Source organism: Aquarana catesbeiana, linkage group LG04 (genome assembly GCF_042186555.1).
Source record: "Aquarana catesbeiana isolate 2022-GZ linkage group LG04, ASM4218655v1, whole genome shotgun sequence".
NCBI lineage: Eukaryota > Metazoa > Chordata > Amphibia > Anura > Ranidae > Aquarana > Aquarana catesbeiana.
Window position 1 is genome coordinate 173,866,357 of NC_133327.1, and position 14,143 is coordinate 173,880,499.

The window sequence follows — 14,143 nt, forward strand, 5'->3', positions numbered from 1 at the left end:
CCTGTAAACATCCAAATGTGCCTTGACACATAGGCTCACATAGAGCTGCTTCTACAAGGTGAAAGAAAAAAGGCCAAATTCCTGTATAAGAAGCATTTTTTATGTCCAGTGTGCATGAGGCCTTAGAGGCCAAGTGAAATTGAGCTCAAAATTTTAAAAACCACTGACAAACAGGGTTTTTATGACAGAAAATACCCTAATGGTCAGAAATGCTTGCCTCTGCCTGTTAGCAGTAATGTACATTGAGCTGTGTATGTGCCTCTGAGACTGCATTTACGGCACCCACTCTGTGCCTTGATGAAGTGACTCCAGTGCTCATGTGCGGGAATGACATCAACGTGGCCTGGCAGTTCAAGAGTCCAAACAGAGTACCGAAGAAAGACTGGTAGAAGATGGGAGCATCTGGGTGTAGACGTGCCTACAAGAGGGTTAATGTGTTTTTCATTCTCTGTTCCTGTTTTTCCTGGCTGTTTATGTGCCCTCCAGTAAATTGGGCCAGTCAAGTTCAAAATGTCAGAATGTCTTGATGTTACACTAAGCTGGAAAGGTTAACATTTTTCCTGCCATTTTTAGCAAGGTTACCACCCCCTACAACTCATACCATATAAAAGGGGCTCATTCCAAGCCTGTAGAGAGGAGCTGCCTGGTAATACTGCTAAAATGTAGCCTGTTACTCTGCTGGAGTAATTACCCTCTTGGGACTCAATGGGGTCTAAATCTTAGAGACCCACATAAACTTAAACTACTAGTAATGGACTTTATTGCCTTGGCCGATTAGCACCAGACCATGGACTCTAATGGACTAGTATTGCCTTTTGTGGATTATTGCCTAAATGAACTTTTGCCTTGAAAGGATTGCTTTATGGACTTGCCTTCTGCCTTAGGTACGCTTTGAGAGTGTTATATAGGAAACTGTGTAAAGCTGTATCTGGAACTGTCACAGTATTTGCAAACAACCTAAGCAAAGGATCTTTATGTGTTCGCCTTCTTTGCCTGATCCAACATCTCTTAAAGGGATGCATGCACAGTGTATCAAAAGAACAGGACTTGCAACACAACAAGGGGAGGTAGAGGAAGATACAAAACATGGTTTTAACAATCTAGTCCTATTCAGAGGAATGTATCACCACTAAGGATTACAGTGTCACAAGAAAAGCAACCAATCAGCCAGAAAATTGGTGACATGGCAAAGGTAATGGGGAATCTGGTAGTGGAGTGGTTTAGGCTCTTAGAACCTCCACTAGCGGCTGGTTCTCCACTCTTTGGGACCAGATCCACGGCACAGAGTGCCTAGAGACCCAGTCTGAAGTCACAGAGGATAGAAACATGCAGAGGGGCCCCGGAAAAGAGAGCAAGTGCAAAGAATGGAGAGAGAAGGCATTTCCTGCATCCATGGGATTAGTCACTGGGAGAAAGGTCACAGTAATGCTGGATTGTTGGAGACGGGTACAGGCTCTTCGGTACCAGCCCCAAATACTGCACACCTGGGAAGGGGTTTCTTCTAACAAAAGGAGTATTCAAGTATTAACAGTGCAAGGGGTTCAGTCACAAAGTAAGAGTTCACCGTCCAAGTACCACTCGCTTCTAGGTTAGAGTTGTGTCTTAATGTTGATTTCACATGACTGCAAACTCCTGCCTAGCATCTTGTCATTAGCACATGCAGTTTGTCAGTGTTCCGGCTAGGGCACCTCAACCACCACCCACACGGGTGCTGACAGAGCAGCGCTGGAGGGCATCCTTTGGCAGGTAACTCTGTCATAATGCAGTGCTAACTAGCACAATAAGGCATAACCCTGCAGGGGGCCCATTCAAAAATTGCAGTTTAATACCATTTTAATTTTTTTAAATAAATATATCATTACATTGTAATTTTTATCCATGACTAGAGTTGACAGCTTTAAACATCTTGGCCACTAAGGTATTTGCTACTGAAGAGATGGCTCCTGTGATACTAGGCTTAGCAGGAATATGCAGACTAGACTCAGATCAAAGTTCTGAGCTCCTTGAACACTGAAGTTAAATAGCAAAGCTTGACATGTTTTCATCTGCATTTTTAATAGTAGAAATAGAAGCGCAAGACCACCTTAACTAATAAAGGCCATCCTCTGCAGTCAAATAAATTCTGACACATATGTCACAATATTTGGTCTCCAGTGTGCCCCCTTGTGTGTCTTCACATTTACACCACAAAGAAATGTTACATGGCAGAAACTTAAAAGTAACACTAGGATGTGAATAATACAAAGGAAGACGGCACTTGCCGGAAAGGTAAAGGCATCTTTTGAAGCTGAAGGGGGTAAATCTAGGGCAAATGCAAGAAGTATTTAGCTAAAGTAAAAACATACAACATCTTCTGCAAGACATGAAACAGATATGACAATGGAATGTTAAAGTTCTTAAATTAATCACATACAGGGAAAAGATTGGTAAAATCCTTTGCAGAAACCCTTGTGATACATTCAGAGAGCAAAACTATTGATATAATGAAAAAAAAGACAATATAACAGCAACATTATATTAAAGTGATAATCCATTTATTCCACTGGGGAAATGTAAGTGCGTTTATACAAATGTAAAATCACAATAAGAGATTCAAATATTTTACTTTGTTTTGTTCCCATGTTAAATCCTTAGTTTTAGTCAATAAATGTAATGTTTTGCAATGTTTTTCAATCTGGTACTTTTTGTGAAGAAATAGATAAATAAATTTATGATTACCAGGTCTTTTGTTTCCAAAAGCTACAATCGGTCTTGCATAAAGAAACCCTAAGAAATTAAAACTACCAGACTTTTGAGATACCATTTCACAGCAATATTGTTAAAAATCATGTTTATATTCATATCATAAAAAAACACTTGGTATTTGTTGTTCCACATACATAAAAACTTGATATACTTAAATCCACCTGGATATCCAAATACTCATTTTTATATTTTAATTATTTTAGAGTACATAATTAAATTTTGTGATTCAAATATGTATCTGGATATCCAAAATTCAACACGTTTCTCTGGTCAGCGCCTGCTTCATTAGGAACGGTAGAGGGATAGTAATCTGCAATGCAAATCACAGCATATTTGTAACATATCACATTAATGTATAGGGGGTCAACTGACCTACCTCCGAAACAACAACAACTCAGTATTCCATTAATTACCTAATTAAAAGCAAAGTGATGTTCCCAATGATGTATGCCAGCATCTTAACCACAGAAGAGGGGCCTTGTGCGCCAGCCAAACTGGGAGTGGCATGGCTCATAGGGCTATAAGGGAAAGATTGAGACGGTGTTGTGTTCAGTTACTCTAAAAAGTAAAACACTATACATGAATAAATTCATATGTCAGTGTGTGTTAATTCCTCACATATAACACATTTCAAACCACAAAAAATCTAATGAATAATATAAAGTACTAGTGCAAAAAGGGTATACGTGCTATCAATGTCATACGATCTCTAAAGTGTCCAGTGGAAAAGAACAAATCTAATAAATGCAAAATCATGGAAAATTACAAATCAAAAAAATGACGTGACATATGAAGCACCCTCTAGTGGTGTGCTAGAGAGGATAGGTACATTTAAGCAGACCTGACTGTTTGCTAGGCCTGTTTGTTTTCATTCTGGGTAGTGCTGGGTGACTCACAGGTGGTGTCATCAGGACCTCCCATTCTTTCCAGAGGCTTCTGCTGCTTTCTGGAAGGAGAGGTGGGGGGGAGGTGGAGCCACCTTGGGTGCTTGAGGACCTCTGACCAATCCCCAATCTGGATTGGCAGGGGGCAGGCCTCCTTAAATACCCAGAGTCATCCCAGCTGGGGAGGAGTTGTTGGGTGGAAGAGCTGGAGTGAGAGAGTGCAGAAGCTGTCGGGGCCCTCGAGGGGGCTCCCCAGTCTGGAGGGGGTGACATTGGGCCTGGGCTCAGGTGTAGTCGGGACCACTTTCAGGAACACATGAAGAGGTCCTGGATTGGAGACACGAGAGAGCTAGGAGAGGACAGTGGGAGAGAGCACTGCTAAGAGACTCCAGGGAGGACAACTGGTCACAGCCAGGAGGGCTGGTGAGTGAGGCACAGTCAGGAAGACTGGGTAGGCACACCTGAGAGGACTGGGAGCTTGCAGTCTGAGATGGATGGACTGTGGTGGAAGGGGCAATGGAAAGAGGCAGCTCCAGCCAGGAGGGCTAGCAGGGCCTTAAGGGGGCTAACTGGGATCTAGCACAAGGACTTTTCTGCTACACGATTGGGCCCATGGTCCTAGCCTGCAAAGGGCATTTGCTGAGGGCTAGCTGAGTCAGTGTCAGGCTTAGCCAACAAATAGTGCTAGCTATCCCTGGGAAACCAAGTGATGTGGTGGAGGTGACTAGGAGTACCAGTCTGTAGCAAGTGATATGCTGGTGGAGTGATGAGCTTCAAGCAAGTTTGTGCAGGTGGAGACTAAAGGAGTAATTACAGGGAGTGTACATAGTTGTCCAAAAAACAATTGCTATTATTATATACAGTCAGGTCCATAAATATTGGGACATCGACACAATTCTAATCTTTTTGGCTCTATACAAAACCACAATGGATTTGATGAAATGAACAAGCTGTGCTTTAACTGCAGACTTTCAGCTTTAATTTGATGGTATTTACATCCAAATCAGGTGAACGGTGTAGGAATTACAACAGTTTTTATATGTGCCTCCCACTTTTTACGGGACCAAAAGTAATGGGGACAATCGGCTGCTCAGCTGTTCCATGGCCAGGTGTGTGTTATTCCCTCATTATCCCATTTACAAGGAGCAGATAAAAGGTCCAGAGTTCATTTCAAGTGTGCTATTTGCATTTGGAATCTGTTGCTGTCAACTCTCAATATGAGATCCAAAGAGCTGTCACTATCAGTGAAGCAAGCCATCATTAGGCTGAAAAAACAAAACAAACCCATCAGAGAGATAGCAAAAACATTAGGTGTGGCCAAAGCAACTGTTTGGAACATCCTTAAAAAGAAAGAACGCACCGGTGAGCTCAGCAACACCAGAAGACCACGGAAAACAACTGTGGTGGATGACCAAAGAATTCTTTTCCCTGGTGAAGAAAACACCCTTCACAACAGTTGGCCAGATCAAGAACACTCTCCAGGAGGTAGGTGTATGTGTGCCAAAGTCAAAAATCAAGAGAAGACTTCACCAGAGTGAATACAGAGGGTTCACCATAAGATGTAAACTATTGGTGAGCCTCAAAAAACAGGAAACCAGATTAGAGAGTTTGCCAAACAACATCTAAAAAAGCCTTCACAGTTCTGGAACAACATCCTATGGACAGATGAGAGCAAGATCAACTTGTACCAGAGTGATGGGAAGAGAAGAGTATGGAGAAGGAAAGGAACTGCTCATGATTCAAAGCATACCACCTCATCAGTGAAGCATGGTGGTGGTAGTGTCATGGCGTGGGCATGTATGGCTGCCAATGAAACTGGTTCTCTTGTATTTATTGATGATGTGATTGCTGACAAAAGCAGCAGGATGAATTCTAAAGTGTTTCGGGCAATATTATCTGCTCATATTCAGCAAAATGCTTCAGAGCTCATTGGACGGTGCTTCACAGTGCAGATGGACAATGACCCGAAGCATACTGCAAAAGCAACCATAGAGTTTTTTAAGGGAAAGAAGTGGAATGTTATGCAATGGCCAAGTCAATCACCTGACCTGAATCTGATTGAGCATGCATTTCACTTGCTGAAGACAAAACTGAAGGGAAAATGCCCCAAGAACAAGCAGGAACTGAAGACAGTTGCAGTAGAGGTCTGGCAGAGCATCACCAGGGATGAAACCCAGCGTCTGGGTGATGTCTATGCGTTCCAGACTTCAGGCTGTAATTGACTGCAAAGGATTTGCAACCATGTATTAAAAAGTGAAAGTTTGATGGATGATTGTTAATCTGTCCTATTACTTTTGGTCCCTTAAAAAGTGGGAAGCACATATACAAACTGCTGTAATTCCTACACCGTTCACCTGATTTGGATGTAAATACCCTCAAATTAAAACTGAAAGTCTGCAGTTAAAGCACATCTTGTTTGTTTCATTTCAAATCCATTGTGGTGGTGTATAGAGTCAAAAAGATTAGAATTGTGTCGATATCCCAATATTTATGGACCTGACTGTATTTAATCATGCTGGGCATCCCATATCTCCAATCCCTATCCAAGTTATACCCCTCAATAAAACAAAAAAAAAAGTTCACTGACTGCTTTATGTCTCGGAGTGTCTGAGAGTGAATGCAGGGCTGGGCAGGGTGACAGACAAACAACAATTCTCAGCAGTCCTTACGGGGGTACCGCTACACAAATAATGTCCAATCACAATTCTATCTACTGTATATCACTTCCTGTTTCTCTGTAACAACCAAAGAGGAAGGGCAGGAAATGAGGCAAAGTGGTTGATTTACTAAAACTGGTGAGTGCAAAATCTGGTGCAGCTGTGCATAAAAACCAATCAGCTTCCATTTTTTTCTCTGGTCAAAGCTTAACCTCTTCATGCCCGAGCTATAGCCGAAAGACGGCTGCAGCGCGGACGCTAACTGCCGGGAGGCCGTGCCTGGACACAGCCAGTCACAGATCGCTGAAAACGGCCAATCATAGCGGCCGTTTTCAGCGCGATCAGCGGTGCCAATGAGAGTTGATCTCTTATGTAAACATATGAGATCATCTCTCATCGCCAGCTCTCCCTCCTCACACAGAGACAGCTACAGTGGTAAGTGTAAAAAAAAAAAAAACTGAAAAAAGTGTCCCCACTGCCATTTGTCCCTGCCATCTGTCCCCACTGTCATGTCCCTGCCATCTGTCCCCACTGTCATGTCCCTGCCATCTGTCCCCACTGCCATCTGTCCCCAGTGCCACGTATAAGTGCCATCTGTCATCAGTGCCATCTGTCATCAGTGCCACATATTAGTGCCATCTGTCATCAGTGGCACCTGTCGGTGTCACGTGCCATCTCTCATCAGTGTCACGTGTCATCAGTGCCACTAATCAGTGTCATCTGTCATCAGTGTCACGTGTCATCAGTGCCATCTGTCATCAGTGCCACGTATTAGTGCCATCTGTCATCAGTGCCACGTGTCATCGGTGCCACATATTAGTGCCATCTGTCATCAGTGTCACGTGTCATCAGTGCCACATATTAGTGCCATCTGTCAGTGCCACGTATTAGTGCCATCTGTCATCAGTGCCACGTATTAGTGCCATCTGTCATCAGTGCCACATCAGTGTCATCAGTGCCACGTATCAGTGCCATCTGTTATCAGTGCCACGTCAGTGTCATGTGTCATTGTCCTGGTGCTCTAGGGCCTTCAAAAGTGTAATAGGTAGTCAACAGGTTAGATGTGTAATTTATGCTCCTAGAACACGTGATGGTGCTCCCTGCATATTGGGCCTCTCTATGTGGCCAGGCTGTGAAAAAGTCCCACACATGTGGTATCGTAATACTCAGAAGGAGTAGCAGAATGTATTTTGGGGCATTATTTGTGGTATACACATGCCATGTGAGAGAAATAACCTATTACAATGATAATTTTGTGGGGAAAAAAAAAATCTTCATTTTGCAAAGAATTATGGGAAAAAATTACAACATCAAAAAGCTCACCATGCATCTTACTAAATACCTTGGAATGTCTACTTTCAAAAAAGGGGTCATTTGGGGGGTATTTGTACTTTCCTGGCTTGTTAGGGTCGCAAGAAATGAGATAGGCCGCCAGTACATCAGGTGTGATCAATTTTTTATGATTTGCACCATAGTTTGTAGACTATCTAACTTTCACAAAGCGGGCCAAGACCAACGAGCTGTGTTTCTCTGTGCCCAGTGGACACAACAGGCCACAGATTGTGCCACTGCGTGCACACTAGGTGCCAACGGACTTTTGCTGGACTAAAATAGAATTTCAGTTAACCAGTTGCCGACCGCCGCACGACGATGTACGTCGGCAGAATGGCACGGGCAGGCAAAAGGACTTACAGGTACGTCCTTGCCTGCCCGCGGGTGGGGGGTCCAATCGGACCCCCCCGGTGCTTGCGGCGGTCGGATTCAGGTCAGGGGCGATCAAAGGTGAGGGGGAGGCCACTCATTCGTGGCTCCCCCCTCGCGATCGCTCCTGGCCAATGACGGACTTCCTCGGCTTCTGTAATGTAAACAGAAGCGGAGGAAGTGATGTCACTCTCCTCGAACCGGTCTTTTCTTTCCGGCGCTGATGAGAGAAGGCATCCAAGTAAGTTTGCACCAACACTACACTAACAGTAGAACACGCAGGCACACTTGTCACCCCCCAGTCACCCCCTGATCACACTGACACCAAAAGCAGTTTTTTTTTCTGATTATTGCATTGGTGTCAGTTTGTGACAGTTATAAGTGTTAGGGCAGTTAGGGTTAGCCCCCTTTAGGTCTGGGGTACCCCCTTTAGGTCTAGGGTACCCCCCTAACCCCCCCATAATAAAGTTTTAACCCCGTGATCACCCCCCGTCGCCAGTGTCACTAAGCGATCGTTTTTCTGATTGCTGTATTAGTGACACAGGTGACACTAGTTAGGGAGGTAAGTATATAGGTTCGCCGTCAGTGTTTTATAGCGACCGGGACCCCCATATACTACCTAATAAAGGTTTTAACCCCCTGATTGCCCCCTAGTTAACCCTTTCACCAGTGACTACCGTATAACTGTTAGGGCTGACATTGGTTAGTTAGTTTGTTTATTATAGTTTATTATAGTTTTGTGGCACCCACCGTTTATAACCTTATAAAGGTTTAACCCCCTGATCGCCCGGCGGTAATATAAGTTACATTTTTAGGGTCAGATAAGGTCTGTGTCACCCCAGGCAGCGTCAGGTTAGCGCCAGTGCCGCTAAAACCCACGCACGCAACATACACCTCCCTTAGTGCTATAGTAAGACCAAATAATATCCATTAATTTGGGTTATTTTGACCAAAGATATGTAGCAGTATAAATTGTGGCCAAAATTTATGAAGAAAAATTAATAATTTGCAAAATTTTATCACAGAAACTAAGAAAAATGCATTTTTTTTTTTCAAAATTTTGGGTCTTTTTTCATTTATAGCGCAAAAAATAAAAAACCCAGAGGTGAGCAAATACCACCAAAAGAAAGCTCTATTTGTATGAAAAAAAGGACAAAAAATTCATTTGGGTACAGTATTACATGACTGAGTAATTGTCATTCAAAGTGTGACAGCACTGAAAATTGGTCTGGGCAGGAGGGGGGTTTAAGTGCCCAGTTGTCAAGTGGTTAAAGTAGAACTATAGGCAAAACTTTTTACTGTTATTTTGGAAAGATCAAGGGAGGGTTATAATCCCTGTCAGATTTGTTTTCATCATCTGTATCCCATTGCAGAGATTTCCCATAGCCAAACAGGAAGTGAGAGAAAATCCCTCTAAATAGAGGGAATTTGTTGGGGACAATCTAAAATTTAGGTAATTTATTTTACTTTCAATAATAATGGTAAATAGGACCAAGGGAAAGGGTGAATCTCCCTAACGGGGCACAGACAGCAATAAAAACTGGCAGTTGTTCTAAGCTTTCTGCACTCTATCCAAAACAAAAAAAAAAGTTTTGACTTTAGTTATACCTTAATTGAAAAAAACTGATTGGGTACCATGCACAGCTGCACCAGATTTTGCACTGTCCAGTTTTAGTAAATCCACCCCACAGTCTCACAAATTGATACACTGATAGAAATAAAAATACAATAGAGGATCTAGTGCTAAATCATTGATCACAGTTTTTTTTCTTGAAAATAACTGTTTAACACAACCAAGTAAAAAATATATTTGGTTGAAAAACTAATTTTTAAAAACAGAATACATTTTCCACCAGAAAAGATGTATCTCATTATATACACAGATATTTTATCAGGACCGCTTTGTAGGTTAAAGTGTGTTTGCAAGATGAATCAAAGTGTACACTGCTATGGATTAAAGTACTGTATATTATTGAAGAGTTGCTGCTGTGTGCTGAATTTTCTATTCTTGTTCTAATCTTGTTGTGTAGCTTGAAGTGAGCCTGAACACACACTGGGTTATCCCTCTTTCCAATGGCCTGAGATGTAGAGTATATTTCCTTTAATGAACTTTGTTTGAAATCCTCTGCCTTCCCCCTCAGCTTCAGCTAGTGTTGATTCTATCTTCTATCTATTCTCTTGAATCTCTTCCCTTTCTGTTGTACATTTTACCTTAAATGCCAACCCAGACAGCTCCTGTTGCCCCTTCATCTTCTTTAGACCCACCCATTTCTCTATGGATGCTACCTATTTCCAAACACCCACCCATAATCTTGCATTAGACCAAAATGTTTCCCAGCAAATTTCTCCTAAGCAGTGCGCATGGCACTAGGTAATTATTATTTTTTTGGGGGTCTGTGCAACAATAAACAGCATAATTTTATGATTTTAGCTATACAATGGAAAAAATGTATTCCTGTGTGCTCCTACACAAACCAAAACTGTCAAAGTAATCTGCCAATGTTATTAACCTCCCTGGCGGTATGATTATTTCAGATTTTTGCGTCTCAAAGCGGTACCATTATTTTGCATAGAAATTTGGCCTGTAACTCTTAGCAATAACACACTTAAATCTGTCCACCAAGAGTCTAGTAGATATCCCGGGTATGATGAAGTTTGAAACACAAAATCATAAATTATAATATAATAAATAAATATAAATAATTATTAAAAATAATAATATAATAATAATAGAATACATTTCCCCACGATTCACTATAGCTCAATTCTGCAAGTGTTCTAATTTACTATCGCTGTTTTCTAGCTGGTCTAAAGCCACTTTTGACATGAAGGAACACTTTTTGGTTGCTATGGACAATCTCAAGTTTCCAGGCAGAAAGAACAGTATATATAACATAAAACCGCATGCAGGGCATTGGACAAAGCATTGGGGACAAAAGGGATGTGAAATGATTTCATACAGTACTGTAATCTGTAAGTTTTTTGAATTTGCCGCCAGGCTCCGCCCCCGTGCATTGCGATGCTCGCAGGGAAAGGAGCCTGGCACAGAGAGGCTTTGGGAGGAGGAGAGAGCCCGCAGACACCGCGGGGGGACATCGCAGGATTCTGGGGACAAGGTAAGTATACCGCACCAGGATCCTGCAATGCAATCCTGAGTGCTTGGGGTTACCGCTAATAGTGCTGAAATTTAACCCCGAGCCACACTCGGGAATACCATCAGGGAGGCTACGGAGCCAGGAGTGTAACTACCACCATAGCGACCCATGCGGGCGCTATGGGGCCCACAGCCGAGTGGGGCCCAGTGAGGATGAGAGCACCGCCGGCACAGTCTTCCAGCCAGGGGAAGAGAGAGGAGAGAAAGAGGCGAGCTGTCCATATCAGCAGAGAGCTGAATTGCCCGATGTAAGAGCTTTCATTAGAACTTCCAGTGTTCCCGGGGCTCACGTCACATAGCTCCACCTCTTGGCCCAGCGCCTTTGATAGACAGAACACCGATCCAATGCGGGACATGTGACGTCATCAAAGGCGTTGGGCCAAGAGGTGGGGCTATGTGATGATGAGCCCCGGGAAGACGGGAAATTCAAATGAAAGCTATTACAGCGGGCAATCCTGCTCTCTGCTGATCCGGGTGGCTTGCCTCTTCCTTTGCATAGGTGAGGCTGTATGGGGCACAGGCAGACCAGGCTGTATGGTGCACAGGTCACGCTGTATGGGGCACAGGTCACACTGTATGGGGCACAACTCATGCTGTATGGGGCACAGGCAGACCAGGCTGTATGGGGCACAGGTCACGCTGTATGGGGCACAGTTCACATTGCATGGGGCACAGGTCACACTGCATGGGGCACAGGTCATGCTGCATTGGGCACAGGTCACGTTGTATGGGGCACAGGTCACGCTGTATGGGGCACAGGTCACGCTGCATGGGGCACAGGTCACGCTGCATGGGGCACAGGTCACGCTGTATTGGGCACAGGTCACGCTGCATTGTGCACAGGTCACGCTGTATGTGGCACAGCTCACGCTGCATTGACACTAGGGCAGCTGTGGGGGGGGGGGGCTGTTTGCAGGGGGGCCCCATACAACATTTTGCTATGGGGCCCTGCTATTTCTAGTTATGCCCCTGTACGGAGCCACAGAAAAACAACAAGAGGGTGGTAAGTAGACAGAAGTTAAAAAAAGCACGGGAGCAAATAACTGAGGTACTGACAGTTTGCCTTCTCCACATTGAATATGTTGGAATACAGGGGTCTTTTTCACTTTTCTAGTATATTAAAAAAAAAAACACTCATTCACATGTAGCACCCCCCTGACCCCTGGAGGCAAGATGGTACCCTCAGAGACAGGGTGGGCTGACATTTAACCTCATTGTACCGGTCACTATTAGGCTTGGTCAACATATATGCAAACTGGATGCGTTTTGAACTGCATCCTATTCGCATAACATGTGAAACAGACTGGCTTTCAATAGAGCCAGTTCAAATATAAGCATTCCGGTTGCAGTTCAAATTAAAAAAGGGTCCTGTGCATTTTTCAGTCATGTTCAGGTGCGATTTAAGTGTCAAATTCACACCTGAATTGCACCTGACCCACTGAATGGAAACCGCACCGGACTCTGCAAAAAAACCAACCCTGCATACATTATCTCACAAAAGTGAGAACACACCTCACATTTCTGTAAATACGGTACTTTATTATACCTTTTCATGTGGCAACACTGAAGAAATGACACTTTGCTTTACAATGTAAAGTAGTGAGTGTACAGCTTGTATAACAGTGTAAATTTGCTGTCCCCTCAAATTAACTCAACACACAGCCATTGATGTCTAAATCGCTGGCAACAAAAGTGAGTACACCCCTAAGTAAAAATGTCCAAATTGGGCCCAATTGGCCATTTTCCCTCCCTGGTGTCAGGTGACGTGTTACCAGGTCTCAGGTATGAGTGGGGAGCAGGTGTGTTAAATTTGGTGTCATCACTCTCTCTCATACTAGTCACTGGAAGTTCAACATGGCACCTCATGGCAAAGAACTCTCTGAGGATCTGAAAAAAAGAATTGTTGCTCTACATAGAGATGGACTAGGCTATAAGAAGATTGCCAAGACCCCGAAACTGAGCTTCAGCACGGTGGACAAGACCATACAGGGGTTTAAAAGGACAGGTTCCACTCAGAACAGGCCTCGCCATGGTCAACCAAAGAAGTTTAGTGCACGTGCTTAGCGTCATATGCAGAGGTTGTCTTTGGGAAATTGACGAACGAGTGCTGCCAGCATTGCTGCAGAGGTTGAAGGGGTGGGGGGTCAGTGCTCAGTCTATACGCTGCACACTGCATCAAATTGGTCTGCATGGCTGTGGTTCAGATGGTGTCAAGCATGTGTGGCGGCAACCAGGTGAGGAGTACACAGACAAGTGTGTCTTACCTACAGTCAAGCATGGTGGTGGGAGTGTCATGATCTGGGGCTGCATGAGTGCTGCTGGCACTGGGGAGCTACAGTTCATTGAAGGAACCATAAATGCCAACATGTACTGTGACATATTGAAGCCAGGTATGATCCCCTCCCTTTGGAGACTGGGCCGCAGGGCATTATTCCAACATGATAACGACCCCAAACACACCTCTAAGACGACCACTGACTTGCTAAAGAAGCTAAGGGTAAAGTTGATGGACTGGCCAAGCATGTCTCCAGACCTAAACCCTATTGAGCATCTGTGGGGCATCCTCAAACAGAAGGTGGAGGAGCGTAAGGTCTCTAACATACACCAGCTCCGTGATGTCATCATGGAGGAATGGAAGAGGACTCCAGTGGCAACCTGTGACGCTCTGATGAACTCCATGTCCAAGAGGCTTAAGACAGTGCTGGAAAATAATGGTGGCCACACAAAATATTCACACTTTGGGCCCAATTTAGACATTTTCACTTAGGGGTGTACTCACTTTTGTTGCCAGCGGTTATACATTAATGGCTGTGTGTTGAGTTATTTTTAGGGGACAGCAAATTTACACTGTTATACAAGTTGTACACTCATTACTGTACATTGTAGCAAAGAGTCAGTGTTGTCACATGAAAAGATATAATAAAATATTTACAAAAATGTGAGGGGTGTGAGGGGTGTACTCACTTTTGTGAGATACTGTATATGTGAACCCAGCTTTAGGG